At 38.0% G+C, this 20,213-nt stretch overlaps 1 protein-coding gene across 4 annotated transcripts in view; it reads right to left on the bottom strand.

Annotated features, from left to right (window-relative positions):
- LOC117290982 (autism susceptibility gene 2 protein-like) overlaps positions 1–20,213 on the bottom strand; it is a 58,295-nt gene that overhangs the window by 27,586 nt on the left and 10,496 nt on the right. For all 4 annotated transcript variants that reach the window (XM_033772575.1, XM_033772576.1, XM_033772577.1 and 1 more), the window contains exon 2: positions 7,277–7,322. The gene's annotated coding sequence lies outside the window, so the exon portion shown is untranslated. The remainder of the gene's footprint in view (positions 1–7,276; positions 7,323–20,213) is intronic.

The raw sequence follows: 20,213 nt of genomic DNA, 5'->3' as shown, positions 1-20,213 counted from the left end.
AAGTACCCAGTCCATAATCTAGTTTCCCCGGGCCCCAAGGTCTGCGAGCTCTCATTCATTTAGATCCTAACGAGGTATTATGTGAACGGACAGAAGTTAAACCTGTGTTGCTCCTCTCCAGTTTCCCCGCATTAAATTCTCCTTAATCGCTTTTCTGATTACTCATTTAATTCGGCGGGATTTAACCCGATTACGTTGACGTCTTCAATCTGAGCAGCTGACAGCAGATGAGACAACAACGCGTATCGTAAAGTACGCCAGCAACGCGTATCGCTAAGTACGCCAGCTGAACGTCAATTCCTACGTTTCTCTGTAATTCAGCAGATGATAGAGGGAGGGTACGACATTGGTGACAACATGATGGGAATGTTATTGAATTAGTTTTATAAAAAGATTATTTTGTGCCAAGTTCGTGCAATCCTTTTGAAATTCATGTCACATTTATTGTTTAAGTGATCAGTAGCTTAAAGGTTACATCATACTTAGGTATAGGGGGGGGGGGGGAGGGAAATCGGTGCAATTCTTATCAAAAAGCTTACTTGTTAATGTTATAATGGTAGAAATAACTGTGATCATCCGGCGAAATTATTTCGCCTGTTGTTTATAAATCAATAACAGTTTTTCAAAAATTGGATTCAGCAAAGATTATCTTGTGACAACTTTTGGAGATTTAAATTTCCATGGAGACTATTTGTAAAATCAGAGGTGCCACCTCACTAACATGGATGGATTTGACATTTTTGTGAAAATACCTCAACTGGTTTTTGTTATTTCCAAGACACTGTATTCAACTTCCGCTTTCACAAGTGACATTTTTCTTGATAAATTGGCAAACAAATTGTTGACAAAACCAAACAATGACCGTACCTTTATGAAGAAAAAAAAAAACAGTTGTTAGTATTTAGGTTGCTTTAATTGATAATGAAGGCTAGTGCAATAAGCATGAGTCTTTAAGCTGAAAAGTTAAAAATGCCATGTCAAAAGTCGACAATATAAATTTAGGAAATGGCGAGGGCATCCTACTTGTGATTGTGTATGGGTTTTTTGAGGCGAACCCTAGATCACCAGTCTGTTTTGATTTCAGCTTGTGGCCCAGAGTGGAAACATTTTCCTAATGTTGAACCCTGTTTCATAAACTTGAGCCAGTCTGAATGCCATTTTAGCCTGCAGCATCGGGGAAAGCTAGCTCCCACTAATTGGAATCCATTTCATGGCCCAGGGGCAGGTCTGGTACCCAATCTCATTGGTTGTAATTGAAGAGGCATGTCACAATATTGAACAGGTGAGACAATTTAATACATCATGCTGTTTGCTCTGTCAATCAAATATGGTTATGATGGAGGTTGGGATGGCAGCTGCTTCTAGAGGGGGTGGGGGTGGGGGTGAAGAGAAGTGGAGGAACATGTCAGTTTGATAATTATATAACTTGATATTAACTGAAAGATGTTTATGATTACCAAGTGTTACTAGCATAACGAATACTTGGCAGCAGTTAGGTCTCATCAGGGATAGATAAGAAGAATTGGGGTCAGGGGGAGAACTTCTTACAGATGGATCTATATGAATTTATTTTGTAAGAGAGACTACAATTTCCAAAGCAATTATTCTGAGTTAAGTTTGAGTTTTTCCTGTCAAGACACTGGTTTTTAGAGGTTGGGTTTTGAGCATTGCCATAGCTGTACATTGCTTGATAGTTCCTTAGCTAATTGTTGATGTAAAAAGTGCAAACTTTAAAATTATTAATAATGAGATAAAGTTTTGAAGTCTGTGCAACAGGTTTGGGAATCTTTGAGATGGGCTGAACTCTGATTGGAACCGAACTATTTGCGCACTTTCCCTTGGCATATGACTCCCACAGGTCTTCAAAGGGCCTTGGGCTGTCTATCTTAAAATACCACTTAAATTGGAACCACTTCATAATCTCAAGTCGACTACTTTCACTTTACTCTCAAGAAGTCCCATTATGGACACTTGCTCTGAAACGTCTGAAATATATTTGCATAGAAGGGTTCTATCCAGGTTTTTCAAAAGTGTGGGGCAATCTGGACCCAAGTTCATTGATGTTTGGGCGAAGTACACTGAATTTAAACAAGGTCTTTGGAATGTTTACTCTTTGGTGCTTATCTTGGTTGTAAACGCATTACTGTGAAATCTTGAACATTCTATAATGGTTATCTCTTTTGTGGAAGAAGAAGAAAAAAAAAAGAAAAAAAAAAAAATGTCCTAATGCTAACCCTAACCCTAAACCAAAACCCATGTACACCACAAGGTTTTTTTTCCAGAACATATTATTGATATGGGTGTCGGCACATAGGGTGTTGGAATATTACAGCGCAGTCACCAATGACTGAAACTCATTTAAGTCCTCTGATGACGAAACACACTAAAATGGGTTCAAGAAAACAACATCTCCAAGAAAAATGATGACCTGTCAAAATTGATAAGATCTCAGGACGTTATCGAGCACTAAAGTAGACTTCAAGATGGAAAGTCCTTTTTGGGGGTTCCGAGTTAATGAGTAATGCAGCACACCTCATTAGCTTAATGAGAGACGATTCTGGTATGTACTCAATCAGATAGATTGTACACAAATAGATCAATGGGTCCTCAGTTCACAGTACGTTGGTCAAGTTTGGAGATACTTTGTGTTTAGGGTTCACCATAGCTTGGGGAAAAAATGTTGTTTTACTGGATCAACAAGGAAGTTAAGAATATAATTCATGACATGTCTGAGGAATTAGTAGAAAGTAATTGAATTAAATTAAATTGCATTACCATTTACAAATTTTCCCTATAAAAAAAAACTTTAATAAGTGATGACTGGTATTTATTTCAAATACAGGAAATGATTATTAACCGCTATAAATGAAACACAAAACGGCCTGCTAATTTCTGCCATTGCGTTTCTGCCATGCGTTTACTGGCCAATGAGTTTACCTGCCAAACAAGCCTTACTGGCCATGGCCAGCCAACAATGAACATGTATCTTCTGTCTCTGAGAATGAAACGGACAACGGTTTTCCCGGTTCCCTGACATATAGGTGACATAAATTGTTTCCAGCCACCCTGCTGCTACCGAATTGCATCAAATTTGGTCTCATTTCCAGAATCAGTCGGGGACAAAGTTACAAAATTCTTCTGTGATTTTGTTTACAATTGCACTCTCTGCCAGTTCAATTTATAGATTTATCTAATTTTGAGTTTCAATTTGCAAAACCTGAAGAATCGTTTTGGGTCAATAAGTTGACTCCATCAAGTTACACATACTTTCATGTTTAATGCATCACTTTCACTATTTCAATCATGGAGTACACATTATTATTTTGGGGAAAAGTACATTCATGCAAAACCGCCTATAGTTTTCAAGGACAGACCAGCTGTATTAGAGCATTTGAGTAATGATTATTTTGTTATATTTTGATTACTTATCTAGCCTCACAACTGTAAGGAGATAATTTTGTTTTTACAAAACTCAAGTTTAGACACAAGTATTTCACCTGATGGTTGTGTTTGTTAAAGAGTTACTTCACTGTACGCTGCAAGTTTTGGGTTGTTCATCCCACCCCATCCCCCACCCCATCTCCATCTTTAATGTTCATTCTTTGCTTTTCCATGCGCATATGTCTTTCTCTCTTTTCATTTCTGTCCACTTGACTCCTTCTCCTACACTATACCTGTTCATGTGTGTTGTGCTATCAAGGGTCGAAACATCAGACCATAAGCTTTACAGAAGCTTACAGAAGCTTTACACATGTCACTTTTTTCCAGTTGGGAGAGTCAAAGTGACATTCGTCATATTTTCCCCTAGATCTGTCTCAAACTTGTCCTACTTTCTGACATGAAAATCAATGCTTCCTGGGACTAATCAGTAACACCATGTCCCACTGAGACAAACACACAGAAATATCCTGAAATAACTGTTGGCTTAGCGAAGAGTGCCTCAGGAAGACCACTAAAAGATACTCCAGTCCAAACTAATGATAATATTACACTTAATTGGCTTGACCTAAATTTCCAGGGGTGTAAGATGAACCCGTGGGAGCCACTGAGGGGATAATCAGTCCACAGAGTCAAGAGAGAGAGAGAGAGAGAGAGAGAGGGCGATGGAGAGCACATCCATGGTGTTGTCGACTTCATGAAAGCCATTGTTAACTTCATGCGATCAGTAACTCTAACAACAGGCTGAGCTGGGTAGTGTGGATTCAAGCATTGTCTAGAGGTTTGTAGGAAGGGAAGATATACATGTAATGCCTGCTAGGGTTACCAGAGGGAGCAAGGGTACCAGCTGTTCGGAATAAAACATCAACATCAAGTGGAATATTAGGTTGTTTTGTTGGGGATTGAGGTTGGAGACTTGAAACTACACAAAGATGATTCCTTCACTCAATGGCATTCAAAGTCAACAAGCTGTGGAGCATTCTACCTCAAACCAATGTACAATTTCAAAGCTACGAAGAACACAAATTCAATATCAGATGATTTAGAAAACAGTTGTCCAGTGATACATAATGTAATTAGCCTCAGAGTAAATAAAAGTTCAATTGAAATGGGAAAAAACCTGAACCGACAGCCGCTGAGGCTGTGTCAATTATGTTGCAAGAAATGGGGCATTCAATCCTCAGGCGTTTTGTTAATCAAGTCACACTGACTGCATTTTGAAAATATTGATCGACCAACGCTAATAATTTATTTAGAAACACTCCCGAATAATAAAAAGATTCATTTACAAGCAAAATCCGCAGTACCTGAAACAACATTCGCGGATGTAAAAAGTACAATCACATGTGGTAACAATTTAGCCAATAATTGTCCCACAGGCCATCTAACCATGACCAAGACCTCTCATGGATGTATCAAGGGTACCATTTGTCTAGCCTCTGCTATGCCTGTAATGATTGCTTCCTACTACCCTGAGAATACAAACATGTACCTCGTCAAATTTAAAGACACCAGTGTGGTTTTCCAGTGGAAGGAAAGTATACCACTGGTGTAAATAATAAAGGAGTTTGCGCTATGATGTTTTATGAGTAGATACCCATGCTTTCCCTTCGATGGAAAATGTGGAATAGGCTTTATACTTGGTCCATGGGAAAAAAGGTTGAATATTTTATTAAGGGCTGGTCTACATGTACTTGCAGCACCAAAATAGGTTTTTATAGACTTTTCAGGATATTTAATAACAATTCTGCTGATGTTTCTTTAAGCCCAAAATAGGAATTCAGACCTAAGAATATCATGCCTTGAGGGAGAAATATGGGATAACTCTAAATCTAATGTTTATAAAATGCATTTCCTGTTGTTCCGCAGCTGTTGATCAAATCAAGCACTCAATGTCAAGAATAATTATCAATACTAAATTATGCATAAACCTCAAATGTTTCTCGGAAAGAATTCTTCTCCAGGCAAAAATTGACTTGTGGGGCAGCCAGAGTACAAGAGGTTCAACTGGGATATTAAAATAGAGGTAAAACCCTCTAGTGCTTACACTTTTAAAGGGCGGGTATACCTTTGGTATTTACTCCAAAACTAATGACAGTAAAAATAGGAAGTACTGCAGCTGTTGATAATGTATAACATTTTGAGAAACGATTCCCCTACAACTAATGATTTCTTGAGATGTAAATATTCATGTTTTTGTTTTTAGTGGGATTGGACAACTGAACTTATTTGTCTAATGTGGGGAGCCTTAAGTCTTGGTGAGGCGTCCATTTTCTGTCAAACTACCCCATCAGATAAATCATAACATTACAAAATAGTTTTCAAAATTCAAAATTGAAATGATGAAAACTAGAAGTTCAATTCTTCAAAAGAAAAGTGGTATTTAGCAGCTTGTTGAGGAACAACAATAAAACACATGTCAGTTAAAGACACTGGACACTATTGGTGACTGTCAAGACCAGTCTTCTCACTTGGTGTACCTCAACATAAGCATAAAATAAGAAACCTGTGAAAATTTTAGCTCGATTGGTCGTCGGAGTTGCAAGATAACTATGAAAGAAAAAAAACACCCTTGTCACACGAAGTTGTGTGCTTTCAGATGCTTGATTTTGAGACCTCAAATTCTAAATCTGAGGTCTCGAAATCAAATTCGTGGAAAATCACTTCTTTCTCAACAAAATACGTCACTTCAGAGGGAGCCTTTTCTCACAATGTTTTATACGTCCAGTATCAACAGCTCCCCATTACTCATAACCAAGTAAGGTTTTGTGCTAATAATTATTTTGACTAATTACCAATAGTGTCCACTGCCTTTAAGATCTTCAGCCACCAAGTAGCTTTAACATTAAAATGGATATGAGAGATTACTGTATGGTTAAGACAGAGTCGACATGGTGCCTGGGGGCAAATATTAAGACATATATAATTCATATGGCAGCACGTTAATGGATTTTTAACCCCTTGAGGGGAGACTATGTTGACTAATATTTCACGGTTTTTCCAATTACTGTCAACGACGGGCAGTTTCCAGGGGTGGACAGCCCAAGCCCGTTGTGGGTTTCCAAGACATATACGACTTCCTTGTTTGGATGGAAAGTGTCTCTCTAGTGGGAATATACGAACAAGGTAATTAGGTTAGGCGGGTTTTAAACTGATCACTCCTGCATGACTACTGAGGGATTGTCTGATTTAGCATCCTGCCGGAATTGGCAAATTCAAACCGATTCGCTGCCGTTTGGACGAGGTGAGGTGCTTCATTTCAGAGGCTCACTTCCACAAATTGAGCAGAGTGACATTCCCCTAGAGTACAGCGCTTTCGATAAATATATATGCACAACTCACAGCTAGCTTGGCACTTTCTTGATTACTAACCTTTATATGACCATAGTAGAAGTTATCAAAGTGATTTCCATGCATTCAATTGAAAGAAAATGAGTTTACAATTAAAGTTTCTTGAGATATATTTCAGCATAATTTCCTTTTTCCCCCTTCTTAACAGCACTAATAATGTTGATAGAGCTACTTGATCTCAACCCTGCATTGGGTGGATAGCGCCCTCTATGGTTCATAACTCCTCAGGTCACATTGAATCAGAATGTATTTTACTTCTCAATGCCGTGTCACAAGAAACATTTCAAAAAAGAAGATACCAAAAATGCTTACCAACAAATATGCTTAGCAAGAATGTGCTTGAAACCAACGACAAACAACTCATGTTTCAATGCATTTTGGCTGGTAATCTGTATTCACTATTAAACAAAGGAACAATACTTACAAAAAGAAATGATTGATAGATCAGGGGGAAATAAATAAATAAATATTAAAATAAAGTACTTACTTCTTGGTGGCGAATTTGCAAACAAATCTGTGTCACTCTCTGATGCCTGCATAAGGATGATAAAAACAGAAAAATTGTTATTTATTATTATTTCATGAAGTTGATAATTATATCTGTGACACTCTATCATGTCTGGATATTGATGTTCAGAGTACCAATATAAAGTGGTTAATTACCCTGAATGGGATGTATTTATACCCCAGTTGTAATCCTTATCCCCCAATGAGGGTATCAACAGCCCCCAATCAGGAGATCATTATATGATAAAAAGACCCTCTACCCTGATCCACTCTCACACTGTATTAATCCAACTCCACACAATCGAGTTTGGTAAATCTCGGACTCGGGCAGGGAGAAAGGTTTCTCTCACTAAAGAGTCAATATTTTCTTGTTCACTAAAAACTTGTTCACTAATAGAAAGCTCAACAGCCCTATCATTAGAAATAGGTCACGCTTTCATCAATGGAAAGGTTAAAAACACTGTTAGAAACGCCACCCTTGAAAGAGGTAATTGTTCACCAACAAATTTGAACCTTGAAAGGCTTCAAGCATGAAGCCTTTCTCATGCATCTGAAAGCACACAGTTCTATTATTCCACTATTGCACCAAACAACTGTATTAATGTGGTAGCTTGGAGAACAGAATGATAAGTCAATGCTCTTTACAACTCATACAAATGAATTCCCCAAATCCTATTAATTTTGGATCTCCAACCAGCTAACCGATATGACCCCATATGACAAGCCAGGTCACACCATTATGGGACCAAGGGGAATTATAACCCTACAGGCAAGCCGTTAACACCAGATTTTTTTCCCCCGGTAGGTCACGGGGGACCAGGAAAGTAATCCATTCTATGACAAACTGAACGAAACCATGAAAAGGCCGCTGGGGGCATTCGAATCGGACCGTGAAATACCTGCATATTCGTTTTACACTATCACAAATTGCCTGAAAATCATTGTCAGCTGTCTATGCTTGCGATAATTTTCACAACTGTGAGGTGTTGGACTTGTTTAGGGGAGACAACACTGACTCTGATGACGATTTGATGGAAATTGATTTTACGCACAGCAGTGATTTAAGGGAAGTTACACTAATTCAATATTATGATTATTATTGGCATAGAGGTACGAGCTGTCTGCAGATTAGTACAAATCAAAACTACAATAATAGAGTACATGATGGGCATGAACAACAGTCCAAGGCAAAGTATACACAGTCCAAGAGGCGCTACTGTCATCAACATTTTCAGATTCAAATTGTGGGGGGATACAAATTAATATGTTGTTTCCATAACCACATGACTTCAAAGGGAAGAATAATCATTTGTTTTTTTCCAAAACTCCAAATGAACATCTGTGCTACATGGGTTTCCCTAAATACGAAATGAAACAAAACACAATCCTGTACTTGGAAAGCGGTAGTGACAGATGTCTGTATTTGTAGCACAATTTTTGATAATTGAGGTTCCCATCATGAGCCAGTTGTCTGATGAACTTTAACCTTTGCGACTATTATCAGCATTCATGCATGTGAAATACATTTAGTTTCTGATCCTGATTATATCTATCCAACTGACATTTAAAAAGCATTAATAACACCACAGAGGATGATCACATCGTAGAAAGGCTAGCCTACTAATGGGTTCTCCATGTTTTTAATGTTTTCTTTCCTACAACAATTACTACAGTTTACTAATAAGAAGCCTGCATAGATTTCCTGTCATTTAAAGGCAGTGGACACTATTGGTAATTCCTCAAAATAATTATTAGCATAAAACCTTACTTGGTAACGAGTAATGGGGAGAGGTTGATGGTGTAAAACACTGTGGGAAACAGCTCCCTCTGAAGTAACGTTGTTTTCGAGAATGTAAGTAATTTTCCACAAATTTAATTTTAAATGCAAATAGTGTCCAGTGTCTTTAAAACAAAATGCGGTAAATGATGTTCTGAAAAATTTACACTGCAAACTTGCCTCAAATAAAATCAAATTCATTTTGAATTTACTTTGCACAAAATGTGCTAGCTGAAAGTAAACCGAATTCCACCATAACAAAACAAATATGGGCACGTCTACAAAACTGCTGTTTCAGTGTTTACACACAATCTCTCACCAACGTTCAGCAAAAATAGGGACAGAAAACCTGGTGGGTGCCAAATTCTTCAGAAGACAAAAAAAAACGGTCTCCTACGAGTTTGTGAACCCTACAGGTAACACGAGCCAGGTACTCATTGGCAATGCATCACACTCAATGCACTACAGCACACTTAGGGCACTCCAGCATCAAGACGTTGGGAACAACGCTTCTCCTTAAAAACTTATGCAAATTATACTGCGATACAATGGTAACCCGATATCCCTACACGGGGTGAGCAGGCTGGCACGGCCTCGCCACTCATCCCAAATGCACTCACTCCATCTTCAAACCACGCGCTCCATGGAACGCTGGCACAGGAAATCTTCAAATTTTAGTGAGCCAGATCAATGAGTCTTTTAAATTTCACTTGAACAAATTTCCCATCAGAATAATCACCATATTAAAGCAGCCGATGTAATCATTCATTTTAAGAATGTGTCATATTTAGCTTCTAAATAATTGTAACTGTGTATCGAATTGTTCTCCATTCATGGTGTAGGATTGAATAAATCTTAAGTTGCGAGAATTTGTGGTCCTTTAGAAACTGGATAAAGTTTGATTCTAAACAGATTTGTGTATGAGAGTCCTGGCATTGGCCGTCATCACAGATATCAAACAATAGAAACAGACATGCATTCACCCCGCACACAATTCTAACAAATAATATTATAAGTCTTCATTGACCTTAGTAAGGGCGCTGTTTCAGAGCTTGTGACGTCATACGTAAGGCTATGTTGCTAAACAGTGTATCATTTTCTTTGTTTCAAGTCAACATTCTTGAAGGTTTTGGTTCCTTACAGCATCAATCCTGGTTCAGAGAGTTTCTATATGAAATGCACCAGCTTCAGACACGTGCCTCTCTCTGATTCAATACTTTAGCCCTGTGTGAAACGTAAACCAAGATGGCCACTCTGACTACAAAACCACAAGGTGGAAGTCATTAGGGTTCAACAAACCCTCCTTCCAACAAAGCAAAACAATGCAGTCCGCTATGCTTTGAGTTTTTTGCCTTTTGTAATATTCAACGACATCATATACCAGATCTTAACCCTCTCTTGAGTCCCAACACTCCAGTGTCACTTCAGCCCTTAGAATGCCCTTTCAATAGGAAATGCCCCAAGAAGTGACGGTGAAAGGTTATCCCCTTGTTGGGCCAAGCAGCACTGGTTGCCCCGGGGCGACGGTGGGCAGAGAGGAATATCCTCCGCCCCCCTCAGGGCTAATGGCCAGGTGTAATATAATTAAATCGAGCCTCAATGCCACTGTAGTACAATGGTGTTCTTTGCAGTGTCACAACATGTATGATATCTTATGAATCAAAGGGTCAGTTTCAACTCTTTGTAAATGTTCAATCACAACAACTCACAGGTCAGGATTTATACAGCTGCTAAGCAGAACATCAACTAATTTACTAAGCTGGTCGGAAACTGGTCACCAACACTACACATACAGGCATTTCAGCTGGTAACCTTCTCCTAACGGTAAGCACAATTGGTTAAGCTAAGTAAGTTTAAGAACCTCCAGGCAGCTTTATTGACAGCAATTTATGAACAGTTCAAAAGATGTAAAGATAAAAATCAAACAAAGTATTCTTAAACCTGATTGGAGTAAAGCTTCTAGATTTTGAACAAAATTGAAAAAAACAGAAAGGTCACTGATTCTCAGACACTTTTGAAATTGTTGCTCTAGTGCGTCATTTTCCCTCCTTCCATGCTTTTAATCAATATAATTTACTTCAATTGTAATGTTAGTAGTGGAAGGTTGCAAAGAAAACAAAAATGAGGATACAAAACATGTCTCATAACTTAATAAAATAATGTCTCTGTTTTTATTTAATACTTTTTTTTATTATAAAGTTTTCGATTGAATCGCTGTTTTCCCTTCTGACAATAAATTAATTTTGACAACCTCAGCCAGTTATGCATTTGCATTTTTTCCCGTTCGATTGAGACTAAAAAGAGAAAACACAGGACATATTATGGGTGCCTGAATGAGCAAAACACGGGACATACTATGGGTGCCTGAATGAGCAAAACACGGGACATACTATGGGTGCCTGAATGAGCAAAACAGCAATCCAATTGTCAGAGTTGTTTTGATCGGACAGGGAAAGGCACAAAATACCTCCAGGATGTTATGTTATTTTGTTTTGTTTCAAAACGCAGGCACTCCAAACTGAAAAAGAATGTTTTGAGGTAAGGGTTTTGGTAGTTGTTTACCACTTTTCCCAGAGTTTTTCCTCGTCTTGTTTTGATTACAAAGCTAGCAAAAAGAAAGTAGGCCACGAAGAGGAGAGACACATTCATAATGCTCCACATAAAATAAGTAACTATATTTAAACTTCTCATTCACAAAATCATTATTCACATCATAATAAATTTTAAAGAAAAAAATTCCAGCAAAAGTACACTTGACCCGCGGCGAATGAAACGTTATTGTTGAGGTGTTATTGCGAGGTGGTTTTAAAAGTAACAGAAGGGGAGTTATATTTGAAAAGATTGAAGGTTGTCAGATTTGACAAGTGAGATTAGGAACTTTAGAAATCATAGAACAACTACATCTGAGGTTTATAAAAGCTGTGTAGGATGGAAATGGGTAGTAAGCCTAATAATTCCTGGATTTTATAGGGGATTCGGTGTGGCCGATTTACAAAGGAATTACTGGATTTAGAATGCCATGAGAACCAACCGTGAATGATGATTGGAACCAAGCGTTGATCGTTACGGACCATTTGTGAACTTCAATAAAATGATTCCAAAGAACATCGAGTACATGAACAAATTCAGACGACTGTAATAAATGTTTCACGGGTCAAACTTCACACAAAGGCCGTCGCAGTCTGACGTCAACATTATGCTGTCTGTACAATAATAACTATAACCCCATTGGCTGCTAACAACAGGCAATTGACCTACTTGGGGGGGGGGAGGGGGGGTTTGGAGATGCCAGGGAGCGATGGACGACACTGAAGGAAGTAACAGGAAGAGGTCTAAGATCCCTTTAGCTTAGCTTCAACTTCCGGAACAGGATTCTTGCTAATGACACTCTCTCCCTTCTTACCCTACCACTGCTCTCAGGGCCTCATGCTACTCACACTCTACAGATTGGCTTTACAGGGGCCACTTGCATCAGATAATATTGCATATTATGCTGATCAAACTGGCATGGTTTTTTTTTTTTCTTTTCCTTTACTCAGATCAGAGATGCTTAAGTGGGAAGGGGTGATGATTTGAAGCAGTTATGTGATATAAGAGCTATGAAATATGCATGATCATGAGGGATATTCATGTTTTCTTATTCAGAATTATGACAGGTCAGTTGTGATCTATTAAAGGTAGGGTCATAGAATGCTTTTTGTCAACGCAATACTGATTTATGGATCGAATTATCAGGAAAGATATGAAGTGAAAGTTTCAGCTTGATAGAGTAGTATTTATTTGTTGATGAACAAAACAGTCACCATAGTCCTAAGATGTTTTGACCACTTCAAAGATAATGGTAGGTCTACACAATTTAAATCAAAAGTATATTTCAAAGAGCACATGTGGAACAGTTTTAAAAGAGACAAAATACTAAACTCTTCTTTTCGTCACACATAAAACATTCTTGATGAAGTAATTCTGAGATATTCAGTTCTGGAATACAGTTAAAAAAAAATTATTTCCAAGATGATAAATCCTCATTTAGTTTCATTATTTATTTCCACTGATATCATGTCATTGTTATGTAATAAATAGATGAAATTGAATTATAGCTAATGTCATCTTCGATTCATAGCAACTGATTAAAAGAGGGAAAAAAAGACCTAGACCTACTTTAATTTTATATCAGATCTCGTAGAATTCAACTTGACAGGCTGTAAATTGATGTTCTAATTTAAGCTGTCTCTTTCAATTCAAATTGAGATCTAAGCACTTGTATTAATGCTCATATCAATTCAAATTATTCACCGTGAAAAACAAAATCGTCATTTCATTCCTTGAAGTAAAGACATCAACAAGTCTGTTAAAGTCATCTGATATCATCTTATAGCATAAACCCCCCCAAAAAACGATATTTTATTGCCACGTCTCACCATAGCTACACTCAGCGCCAACATTATAAAACTGCATCATCAATTCTTAAGGTAATCCACAACAATAAGAACTGCCTTTAAGCCTAGACCAACTGCACCAAGATCAAACATCTGCCACTGTATTGAAACTGACAGTTGCAAATTTGAGCTAATAAGCTATGTTGGAGGCCAATAAGACCTGCATTAGAGTTTGTCACAAATTTCCAGTAACAGACAGAACGAATTAATTGTGATTGTTCGACACTGTGCAGACTCACTACATGACGATTTTTTTGTCCCCCCCCCCCACCCCCCCCTTCTTTCTTTCAGGGATGTGATTAGCAAAGTCCTTTCCGTAGGGCTGGAAATGAAAAAGGAAATTCCAGATGAGGTTGGGTTTGACTTGTTTCTAGGAGTCAGAGTGGATGAAATAATGATGTTAACTGATTCTGACTGAACTGCCTTAAAGACAAGCTCCGCTGTACACCGTTGAGAGTCATAAGATATCATAGTGTCACTTAACTTCAACGAAGGCATTAAGTATGGAGAAAGCCCTAAATGTCGACAGAGTTCCAGCAGGTAATACTAAGGAATCGCTGTCTTGTGTTTAAAAAAAAAAAAGTACACTGGGCTCGCCTTGCGATTTATTGCCCTGCTTGTGAGTCGCGCAAACAATATGTGGATGATTCCCAAGACTAAGATAATGTCCGTCTTCAGACTCGTGTCTTAAGGTTCCATTTCATGTTGAAGCAGGATGTATTTCATAATAAAGAAAGCTCATGTTGCAATTTATTGCTCTAATCAATGGACATGAAAGCTGAAATGTTGCCCATGATGCCAAGATTGAGAGTAACGATGTCGTAGTGTTGCATATATTCCATGCTACTGATGAAACTGTCAATAACTCATAACGGCTGACATAACTCCAAGAGTTCTCTCGCTTGATTGGGGGAAAACAAATCACATGCCACGAATAACTCCCCTTTTTACCCTCGTCTCTGTTCCAGAAGAGAGGCCTATGGATGGGCAGAGACATGGTATAACCTGATTTCTACAGAGGCAGACTGAAATCTGTAGAGTGCTGAGGTTTTGGTAAATCATAAACATAGCTCTGTCTCCGTGAAAATGCTTGACAAAACATAGTTCTGTGTTAAAACCAAAAAAATGCTTGCTGTGCAGTATAGAAAAATCCAAATTATTAAGAGCCATTTTTTATTTTAAAAAAAATGTATAAGGAAAGGTTGCGAGTTTAAGTTGAGGGTCTTAACAATTTAACAAATCTAAAACCTGTCTTTGAATTTAGAAGTCTGTTCAAGTGCCTTGAGTAACCACCTTGTTGGTAGATACTTGTAATAAAAAAATACTATTATTTTATGCAAACGAAAGATAACATCCACTTTGTGTTGGCAACTCAGTAAGTGGCAGAAGTATTATTAGTTGCAGAGTGGAGTAAAAGGTATGCATAGGAACAGTCCGCCATTTACCTTTTGAGTATTAAATCGTTCCGTCACTGCAAAAACGTGGTATCTCGATTTGTAATAACATTGTGTGTCACATATAAGAGAAGATCTTTCCAAAACCATGGCACTCTAGGCTTTGTGTGCTCATCTGTGATGGTTTGAGTTTGAGCGAGTCACTCTGCAATTTCAAAAACATGTGTCCGCAAAACACAATTTGGAAAAGATGTTTTTGTGATGACAGAATGAGTGCTCTTGTGCAGTCTTGGTGTCTCAGCGCCTAGTTCTGTCAATCAATGTTCTGATATGGTTTCAATATAACAAACAATTCAATACAGTACATCTGTTTAACGTTGACTTTAACAAGAACTTGAAAATGTTGGTAGCATTAGATTTACCAAAGACACCTGGGTTACATGTATATTAAAGTGCCTTTGTAATGGGTTGCAGGTTTTAACTTAAAACACACTTGTATTTTAATCTCATCAAGCGTTTACTAAATAATTTATTCTGGGTTTTGAATTCACTAATTGCACGAATCAATTTTAAGCATTACACTCTGCAGCCTCATGCCTGATCGAGGAAAGATGTTTTCCCACAGTATTTAAGAATCCATGAAATTTAAATAACTAAGAAAGTTAATTCCTTAAATACATACAATCAGTCCTTGAAATTTCATCCTTTTTACCTTGGATGGCAAGAATAATACCGATACCCATATGGAGTAGTTTAATGAAAAAGACAAACCTCTCTAAAGATTCAATTCAACTGTGGATGTGTTAACAAGAAATAAGACGGAAAGTTGAAGGAGAGGTTGGGTCTTGGACAAATAGCTACACCCATAGACATTTTTTTTTTTTTGACGGTTGTCTGAAAACAACATGGCTACCATCTGTGACATTTTGAAATCACAAACATCGGTTCATAATGAGACTTATGGGAAGGAACAAGAAACAAGAAAACCCCTGTGCGATCCATCAACTGAGATGATAAATTTGAAGGCGACCATTTTGGACATGAACCCTGCGCCCTTAGGTATGTAACACACCTGTGTAAGGATTGGTGACCCGACTTGAAGAATCAATAAACACACCATATGTTCATGTATGCAGTACTAGAGACATACAACGCATGGACCATTTCACAAACCCATGATGGCCCCGACTGGAAACAGAAAACCACTAGGGACTCTATCAATTACCAATTTGTCCCCTGGAAAACACAATTCTGAGATGAGTTTGCCTTTAGATGGTAGCCTATCAGAGTCATGAGCGATCCCTTTACATTGACTCAGTCCAGCAGGAAAACCTGAACACTAATTGGATGCTGTTTGGGTTCAGTGTTTCTCTGGATCCCATAGGGGGGTCTGGGCCCTCTCCCCATGACTAGGGGAGCCCATAGGGGGATCTGGTAATTCAAAAGTGCAAGTTTCTGATTATCTGATTACTTCTGATTAGCTCAAGGTGGTTAGGGTGATGCTGGGAGGGCATTATGGGACAAACAGCGGGTTTCCTGTTCCATAATTGGTACTGACCCAGGGGTACGAACTCCATCCAACTAGCTCAGGCAAAATGAAATTATGATGATGAGCAGTGTGGCTCAAGTCAGTTTGTACTGGGATTATTATAAAGTGCAGGTCTGTACATGTCCTCTGCTGAAGGTAGACTGTATTTAAGTCTCTCACGTATTCCGGGAGTTTTATGTGTGTGCAATTCTATTTTTTCAAATACTTTAGTGTAGCCATGGTGTAGCGTAATTGATGTTTATAAAAATTGTACCAAATTGATGGAAAGTATAATTTGCCCATGAGGAGACTCAACCCGCCTTTCCGATAACTTATAAATTATAAATTTATGTCATTCAAATTCGGGAAGGATTGGCAAGTTGGGTTTTTAACAAAATTAGCTTTCTCGTAACAAGTTTTGAATTTTGATTCAATGTTAATTTACATTTGATCAAACTTGAAATAGTATTTATACCAAAATATATGCTTTTTCCCAACAATTTGTTTTTAAATGCTCTGCATAAATTTCTAAGACCTTGCTTCCGAAAGTCAGCTTATAAGTTTTTTTTTTCCGGCTGATTCTCAAACCAAGAGCTTGGCTGGCTTCAAAAAGAGAGAGACGTGAGAGCTAGACATGCTGGTAGCATCTTTCCTAAAATAATAGGCCTATATAAACAGGTAGATCAATATAACTCTTCCATAAAAACCAATGGTGCAGTCGTAATATACATTACAGTTATATTATTCAGTGACTTATTATAAAAATAGATCATTAAAATCGGAACTTGTGAAATAAATTGTGTGTGCCTACATGTTTACTGTACCTGCATTACTATGGATCCATCATAAAACTCATTTCCTCGTGTTCATCTTAAACCAAATAAAACCAGATCGACCACAAAATTCAAGATGATGGTAGGCTATAATATTCTGTCAAGATTATATTTCTACCAGCAACTTCAAGAAACCTGTGTCTTTCAAAGATGATAGATCGTACAAAATAATAACTTGAATAACTACACCAAAAACCATTAAACACAAGAATAATACAACATATAAATAACTGGAGCAGATAATTATAGCAGCACATGATTTAGAAGTGAATTACCCACAGAAAAGTGAAAGTGACTGATAACCACAGAAAATGGTGTTTGAAGCTTTGCATGGTGTGGAGTGGAGAATAAGAGTAACTATCAATATAAATATGAATAGTAAACTTGGGGGTAGAACCACGAGTAAAACCTCTTTGAAGGAGTGTTGGCTCTGAAAAGAGCCGGTTTGGTCTCGACGTTCGAACACCACCACAGAAAACACACAACTTTCTCTTTGGATGTTAAACCAGCGAGCCAAGAAACATGACTCTAGATCTATCTGTCCACCAGACTGAGACTCCCAGACAGGGGTCAGAATGTGATGAAGTGAAGTTGTGTCACAAAATTAACCTGCCAAGTCACATTACCTCCAATTTACTTGAGGCCTGGGGCTGACAACCTTATCTGGGGATGGAATGGTTGGCCTGTGGGGGCCTGTGGCATGATGCATGCTGTGGAGGAGAGAGTATAATCATTGCCAAAGTATGACTTCTTTCCCAGCAGGGCAGATGGGGAAGTCATAATGTGTTTTGATTCTATCATAAAATCCTCATGTGGGAAAAAACCAAATCAACATAACCACTGATTATGTTACGGTTATTGGATCTTGATCACCATGAAACAACAAAATACATCAATAAAACCTACAACTGGACTACAAGCAGGTTCCTATTCAAAAACAGAGAATCTCTTATTGACATTTATTTTGCCCAGCAATCCTTGAGTTAACAGTTGGAAACTTTCTTCAAAAAATCTTGATCTGCTCACATTTCCTTTCATTGCATTGAATAATTCTGGTTGTGAAACCAACGACTCTCAGAAAAGCAAACCTAATCACTATAGGCCTACTACGACTAGCCAAGAACCCCATGGAGAGAAGACAACTTGAAAGAAGGAAGTTTCAGTCTAAGATGTGGGAGGAAAATCTCAGAGAATTATGTCAGGAAACCCAAGCAATCAGGTAGGGACTAAAAACCCAATCCATTTAGTTCGCATTGCGTGATTCGAACAGGGGTCCTAGAGGTGGAAGGCGAGGAAAGAAACCACTATGCCAATCTGGCAAAAAAAGCTTCAAACTAAAATAAAAAAAATCCTTTAACTGTGAAGTCCAGACAGATAGCACATTATGTACAATTCAATGACATCTCTCATGTGTCAATAACATTAACCTGTAGTCCTCCTCTACATCAAGTCTAGTTCCGGACTCCACCTTCATATTCCATCAAGATTAGATCTCACCTGCTTTTAGTCTGTTCACAGCATCAGACCATTCGTGACAAATCCCCCCTGAATCACTCTGTCTTCACCGAACCCTACTCCCAAGAAGGGATTGGACTCAATTATGTCAGTGGTATCTTTACTGACAGATTGCGGAGAGCCCTTATGAACACACCACCCAACATTTCCGAAAAAGGAAGCCCATTTCACCCTGACTTTTCTAAAACGGCCATCATTGTGTATTGATATTGATGGGGTCATAGGTCAACATGTCAGCATTTTGTCACTAAGTTGGAGTTCTCAGGAAGTTAGTAGTACATCAATTGAGGGAAATGATTTGATTGGGGAGTGTTCTTAGTATTGCAAACACATTATAGCAGACGTATTTACAGTGTCTAATAAGGATTTATAAAGCCTTGTGTGTTGTATATTTGTCTTGGTGCACCTTGCGGTGTTTCTTGTAGTAATAGGCAAATGAAAAATTATTACCAAGGCTTGGAAAGAAGTGAAATGTGCTGTCAACAGCAATATGAAATTAAAAGGTTCAAGTTTATTTGAAAAAATGGCTTAGCTTAAAAAGTATTTTACACAAATTCAGTTTTAAATTGAAATCAATTTTTATAATTTATAATTGTGATACAAACAACTTACAAGCATTTATAAAGTGCATTTTTCCAGCGTTTGCAATAAGCTTGAGACAGTAATTCCACAGAGCAACACCGAAATGAGCAAGAACCTTAAGATTAAAATAGGTATAACTTAATTTTAATTTTAATTGAATAATACATAAACGCACTTGGACAGGGGAATTTAACAAAATTCCTTGTGGTGTTTTTTACATCAAAATACTGCCACAAATAGCCACCTTGAGAGTCCAGATTTTAGCGTCACAGATACTTCCATCATTATCATTCGAACTACATATTAACATACCTTGTACTTCCATGATCATCCTCATACCTTATCAAGTCAACACTTAATGGTAAACGCAGCAAAGAGTCACTTCTCTGATTCCAAAACCCAAATCAGACAAAGAAGCTTTCCCCTATGCAGTACATGCTATAATTTCCTGCCTCTAAATCAAATCCCCATGATCAGTTAACAGTCTTATCGAACAATTCCAGCAGAAAGTCCAATCATGCGCCTTGCCGTCTCGCTGCGAAACCCGATCCCGACATCTTTTGTGCAGCCGGCGCAAATTCCTTGTTTGTGCAGCACACTGGTCGATACCCACACGAAAATGATACATCTTCCCCAACAATGCCGTATAGTTATCCCTCCATTTTTCCCCCCAATGTCCATTCCCCTCTTTTCAAGAAACCATTGACTACAGTTAGCTGAAAAGCAAATACAAAATTAATATCGGGGATATTATCCCGCCCGGCCAGGATGTACACACTGCGGGGATAAAACCGAAGGAGATAAAAAAACATAATAAATGAAGAAAACAAATCACACTAATAAAGCAGAAGC

The sequence above is a fragment of the Asterias rubens genome, chromosome 5, assembly GCF_902459465.1.
Source record: "Asterias rubens chromosome 5, eAstRub1.3, whole genome shotgun sequence".
In the NCBI taxonomy this organism is placed as follows: Eukaryota; Metazoa; Echinodermata; class Asteroidea; order Forcipulatida; family Asteriidae; genus Asterias; species Asterias rubens.
This window is presented reverse-complemented; position numbering and strand designations above follow the sequence as displayed.